Below are 6,852 nucleotides of genomic sequence, written 5' to 3' on the forward strand. Positions count from 1 at the left end.
TTTTTGTTCCGAAATCTAACACCTGGATACCTCCCCTCTAGAAATCCTGTGTCTGTAGTGGAGTCTGGACAGCGTTTTGCATCAAACATCACTGCATCTGGACCACTGGAGGAGGTAAGGCTTGCCTTTTTTTCTATTTTTTTTAAGCACAAAAGCACAAAGTCAAGCATGTGAGGGTCTGTGAAGCGGGTATATGGTGTGTTCATGCGGTATTTTGACATTTTGCCTAGGGTGCCGAGAACCCTTGCACCAGCCCTGGCTGTCCTTCATAAAATTGAACTATCTGTTCTCGCAGAGATAAAATTTTGTCTAACACCTGTCCCTGTGATAGCCAACACACTTTAGAATGATAAGGCAAATCCGCACTGAATACCTCATCATCCACCTTTAGCATGTTACGAAACTGACAATGCCGTGTTGCATGTGCACAATGTTGCAAAGTGTCACTTAAAATAGTAACCTTATCACACAGATTTTGCTGATGCAATGCAATGAAAAAAAATTAGAGCATCTGGATCTCTTAATACTTTTTACTTTTTCCTACGCCATGGCAGCCCTTACAATGGGTTAAAATCCTACTCAGCTGAATTGTAGACAGTAACATTTTTCACCACCTGGAGGGTATATATTGTGGCTCCTTCATCCTGGGGGTAAATGTATCAAGTTCTGATACTGGAAATCGGCAAATTTGCAGGGGAAATTTAAAGCGACGATGCCTTGTAAAGGTAAGTTTTGCCTTTACAAGGCATCGCCGCTTTAAATTTCCCCTAACAGGTCACTGATTTCCGGCGACTTGCAAAAATCGGAACATCTACCCCCTGGTATCTTTTTTTTCCTGTCTCAGTGAGTTAAACAGTGAAGCGTAGTGTAGTGTAGTGTTTTTTGTCTCAAGGCTTACCTGCATAGGTCTGGCTTTTCCTGGGACGCTTTCCTGACTACAAGTGAAGTAGCAGTAGCGGGGGCCTGTGCAGTGCTGGAGCCTGATGGTGGTCGCCCCCCTCTCTGGATCAAAGAGCAGCAATGGAACTGTGAACAAGGAGAATGCTGGAATACTAGGCCCGAGTGCTGGAATGTCAACAGTGTGGTTGTCGGAAGCTGGTAGTGGTGCGCTCCTGTGCGGGCGCATGCTAGTACGCTCCTGTGCAGGTGCATGCGCAGTGCGCTCCCTTTGCGGTAAAAGCGCCGGTGTTTAAGAAACATGATTTTTCTTTTTCTGAGGAAAATAAAGTTTGACTTACTGGAGAGAGGCACTTAAATAGGGTATATCTATACTGTTTATATACACTAAATGACGACTGCAGATTTGACTCACAATGATGACGTCACTGCCAGCAAGCCTTATAAACAGTTCACACCCATAACAAGGGGCTTATTGTTGTCTTCAGCTGCAGGCATACCTCATCCAGAAGCTGGATATACCTGCACAGATGGACTAGGCGCAAAAGAGGCCCCAAAAAAGCTGAAGGACACCCTAAGGTAAGCCCTTAGTATGGGTGTTTATTTGCGGTTGCTTTAGGCAGTTAGGTGCTTAATAAGTTCTTGGATTTGTTTTGTACAGTACCCCTATGGAACCTGTGCAAGGAAATAGATCAAGCAAGGCTAACAAATTGTCTGTACAGCCTGTGATGTCAATTTAAATAAAAATTATGTTGGGACTTTATGTGTGTCATGTGCCCCTAAAACTGTGGAAGATCCTCAACCTCCAGAGCAGTTTAAACAATTCTTCTCATGGATGATGAGAGCAATGCAGGAAATTCAGCCCCAAGAACAGGGGACAAAGAGGAGTAGAGCACCAAGGGGGGAGGACATTGAGGACGAGTTACTCGGCCCATCCACTGAGTCTGTCAGCTCATTATGGAACGTAGAATCCATATCTGATAGTAAGGATGAAATTGAAGAAGATCCTAGGACTATTCATCTGAATGCAGCTAATGTTATCCTGAAACACATAAATAAGTCTTTGGGTATCGAAGATGTACCAACCCCCGCTAGACTGCAGGATGCACTATTCTTAGATCATAAAGAGAAATCTAGGGTGTTCCATGCCCATAAGGTTGTAAAGGAATTGATTTGTAAAGAATGGCAAACCATGGATAAAAGTTGCCTTAATATGAAAAGGTTAAATCGGAAGTATCCCTTTCAGGATGAGGATGTGTTAAAATGGTGCTCAGTGCCTAAAGTTGATTCAGCCATAGCCGGTCTCTCAGCAAGCGTCACTCTCCCTTTGGATGATGGAGGTCCATTGCAAGACATCATGGACAGGAGAATGGAAAGCTCTTTCAAAAGGTTACACATATCCTTTGGGATCACACTTAAATGAGGGGTAGCTATGGCCTCAGTAGCCAGAACCCTCAGACTGTGGATCAGCACCTTGCATACAGATATTGAGGATAAAATCAGCAGATTGTATCCCTAGAAATTATTAGCATTGATTTTTTTGTGTAATGCTTCTTTAGATACTATTGCCTTTTCTTAGAGGAGCATGTCTTTGGCGGTGGTAGCAAAAAGGGCTCTTTGGCTACGTCCATGGATGGCAGGCAAAAAGCCATCTGGAAACTCTTCCATTCAAAGGTAATTTTCTGTTTGGTGAGAAGCTGGATAATATGATGCAAAGGCTAGCAAGTGGTATGGCTAATTGCCTACCCCAAGACAACAGGAGAAAATGTTTCCCTTATAGTTCCTCTAGACAATAATTTAGAGAAGCTCGTGCCTATAGGCTTGGAAGACAGTATTTTAGACAGCCGAATACCATGGCAAGATAGTCCTTTGGGCGCTTTAAAACAAGAAAGGGTAAACAAGGACAGCTGAGAACCCAATGGCTGTCTTCAGATCCAGTCTCTGCAAATTCCAGTCTGGGGCAGGATTGCGCGCTTTGCAGTGATTTGGAAACAGACCATCAAACATCGGTGGGTCCAAGAGATTGTGGTTAGGGGCTACGCCATACAAATTCACACTTGGCCACAAGAAAACAGATTTATCCAATCGCGGAGTGCAACATCTTTCATAGAACAACAACCCCTAACAGACAGCCTCAGAAGTCTGGTGGAAGCAGAATAGAAGCAGAAACTATTGTCTCCGTCCCGGCAGGCTAGGAAGGCATGGGATTCTACTCATAGCTGTTTTTAGTTCAAAAGGCATCAGGGTCTTTCAGGACTGTGTTGGACTTACGGTCCCTCAATCAGTTTGTACAAGCAAGACATTTCCGAATGGAATCAGTCAGTTCCATTCTCAAAGGGATAGAGAAAAGAGACTTCTTGACCGCAATAGATCTGAAAGATGCATATTTCATATCCCCATTACAAGCCAGCACCAACAATTTCGAAGATTCTGTATACCTGGAAAGCACTTTCAGTTTACTTGCCTCCGGTTCGGGCTTGCCACGTCCCCACGAACCTTTACAAAGGTCCCGATAGTTCTGGTAGCAGCACTCAGAGAGTGAGACATAGCTTTATGGCTGTACCTGGATGACATTCTGGTCACAGCAAAGTCAGAGAAGTTGGCCCAAAAGGCTACTGCTCATGTAGTTCTCGTTCTACAACAACATGGCTGTCAAATCAACACATCAAAAAGTCATCTCGTAGCCTCACAGCAACTCCTGTTTCTAGGGGTACGAATTGGTACAGAGCAGGAGAAAGTATGTATCACGCATCTCACCGGTTTAGTTCCATTCTGATCCTTGTATACATGAGTTTTCCATGGTTACTCCTATCTGTTGTACAGCCTGGCGTTTCTCTATCCTCGGACGCCATCTTGCCTAGTATTCTGCACATGCACAACCCCAGGAGCCTTTTAAAACCTCTGCTCCACGATGATAAGAGGATCACCAGCTAGTTCCTTTTATAAGGTTCCTCCTCCTTTCTATGGGTGTCAGATCAGCAGGTCTCCCTACCTGATAGGAAGCATCTCCTCTGACTCCCGTTCGTGTTCATACTTGCCTTTGTTCTTGTCTTCCCGATTTCGGCTACGGCTTCTCTCATCATTGGTCCTGTTCCAGAGTTATAACACATGTGTGGATCTCCGTGCTTTTGCTCTTCGCAGTTCAACGCTTCACAGCATTACCTGTTCAGCTTATTCTACAATCAAGACCTGTGGCCTCACTGCCGAGTATCGTTCATCATCAGTTTTGTTCCAGAGCTCTAACACCTGTGTGGATCTCAGTACTTGTGCTCATTGCAGTGCATCGCTTCACAGCTATACCTGTTCAGCTTATTCCGCTGGTAAAACCTGTGACTATACTGCATCGCTCAGTATCTGTCCTGTTCCTGAATTTCTACACTAGTCTATTCCTCAGTTCTTCCGTCCGGCAGCTCATGGCTTCACAGTACAACCTGCTCAGCCTATCCTATTATCGAGATTTGTGGCTATACTGCTGATCATCGCACAGCATTCGTCCTGTTCCACAATTCTATACACCTGAGGCTACATTTCATTCTGCCTTACAGTTACTTTGTGGTTCTCTGTATTATTTGCTCTGCGCCCCCTAGAGGACTGCGAACTGCGGTTGAGGACAGCTAAGATGGTATTCCCTTGCGGGAACTCCTGGTGAATACCTCTCCGTTAGATTCCGCACCTCTCTGAGGGTAGCTGTCACTCAAGCAGAGATCAAAACTATTCCAACTATCTGACTTTCGTGACAGTATGCCTCACATAAGAAAGACTGATCAAAATTAAGTCTCAAGCACATCAAGTTCAACCTGGAACATGAGTTTCAGCACAAAACTGCCTCTGCCTTCCGGGAATGTTCTCCTTGATTATAGGCATCCTTCTGGGCAAGGTGGCACATGAGGAGCCTTCAGTCAAGTCCTTATGCCAAATGGGATCAGACGGTAGGATCACTAGATTTTATGCTCAACCTTCCAAAGAAGGCAAGACGATCCCTCTATTGGTGGCAGCATCTGGGCCTAAGAAATCAGGGTGTAACTCTCTCAGAGTCAGAGTGAACGATTGTCACAACGGATGCCAGTTCCATGGGCTGGGGAGCTCACATGTATACAAAGATAAAGCAGGGCACCTGACTGGAGGAGGAGAGACATCTCCAGGTTGACATCCTGGAAATGAGGCCAGTCCTAGCATCTAAGAATATTCTCGGACAACAAAACAGTAGTGACTTTTATAAACAGACAAGGAGGAACCATAAGCAGAGCAATGACAGCAGAAGTGATCACCCTAATGTGATGGGCAGAAAGGGGCATTAAATTGCTCTCAGCCCTCCATGTGGTGGGCAAGGACAATGTCATTGCGGACTCCCTAAGCAGGCACCAAATACATCCAGGAGAATGGACTTTACACAAGGAAGTTTTTCAGTTAATAAGTCAAAAGTTTGGGATTCCAGAAATAGATCTTATGGCAACAGGGGACAAGATACCCCAGTTTCACTCCTGGTACAAGGACAGCAAGGATAGACACCCTTTCGATAGCATGGTACTTAAATCTACGGTACGTGTCCCTCCTTTCCAATCATCTCTCAGCTACTGAGGAAAATGAAGAAGGAACCGGCGGAAGTGATAGCAGTCCTCCTATGTTGGCCTCGTCGCCCCTGGTTCCCGGTAGCAAGGAGAATGCTCTAGGGGCAACCATGGCCATTGCCAAGCAGACCAGACCTCATATATCAGGGCCTATTATTACATTGAGAACCAGACTCCCTTCAATTGGTCTGGCAACTGAGCAGTCGCTCTTAAGACTCAAAGGTGTTTCGGACGAAGTGGTAGACATATTAGTTCAAGCAAGGAAAAAGAACTCCTTTACAATTTACTACAGGGTCTGGGAAAGATTCATTTTCTGGGTAAAGAACAGGATGGGTGATCCCATGATAGCCAGTGTTCTGGTGATCTTAGAGTTCTTGAAAGACGGCTTTGCTAAGGGATTAGCTCCCTCCACATTGAAGGTACAGATATCTGGTCTTAGCATTCTGCTTGATAGTTCTGCCATCACTCTGCGCACAACTAATGAAGAAGAAAAACAGCTTCATACTCTGGACATGGTCAAAGCAATATCTATATATATTACTAGAACATAGAGTCTCAGAAAGACAAAACAACTATTTGTACTTCCAGAGTGGTCTTGCAGAGGTTGTGCTTCTTTCAAGCCCAAGTTAGCAAGGTGGATCAAAGAATCAATTTGTCACGACTGAGTATAGCGTACCTGCTATCGTTGGCACTACTCGAAGGAAGGTGCAGAGTCTAACGTGCCCCTGGTGTTCACCAGGGACCCCGCAAGGAGGTATGGACTCAGCTGCAGGGAACACGCAGGTCGCGGTCCTTCCACGAGTCAGATAGCGAAGCACGAGAGAAATGTCAGACAGGCCGGTTCAGCAATGGTGAGGGCAAGGCAGGTACACAAGGAGAATCCAAAGGGGTAGTGAGTCAAGCCGGGTCGGTAGCGTTCTGGCAGCGTGGTACAGAAGGGAGATCCAAAAGGGTAGTCAAGGCAATCCGGGTCACAAGGGTCACAGGCAAACGGCAGATAATCAGGAGGCAGGCAAAGGTCAGGAGACAAGTTATCACAGGTACGCTGGAAACGCTGGAGGACAGGTAGACCTGAAACTCTGGCACTGGAAGGGAGCACTAGGAAGGCTTATATAGTCCCATTGACCAATGGGAACCCAGCGCTGAGCGCTGTCATGATTAGCACCTAGCGCGCTTAGCATAGCGTCCCGTTGCTAGGCAACGGGAACGCTCTGTGGGCAGTAACTGGCGGCCGGGCGGCCGGAAGTGATGCGTCTGGTTGTTAGGCAACCAGACACGATACAGCGGATACAGACGGCCGTCCCGGAGATCGCGGGCGGCGCCTGACAGTATGCCCTCCTCCTCCTCCCCTCTGTTGGAAAAATCTCTTGAGCAGCAGGGGGGCATG

Source organism: Mixophyes fleayi, chromosome 4, assembly GCF_038048845.1.
Source record: "Mixophyes fleayi isolate aMixFle1 chromosome 4, aMixFle1.hap1, whole genome shotgun sequence".
NCBI classification, from domain to species: domain Eukaryota; kingdom Metazoa; phylum Chordata; class Amphibia; order Anura; family Limnodynastidae; genus Mixophyes; species Mixophyes fleayi.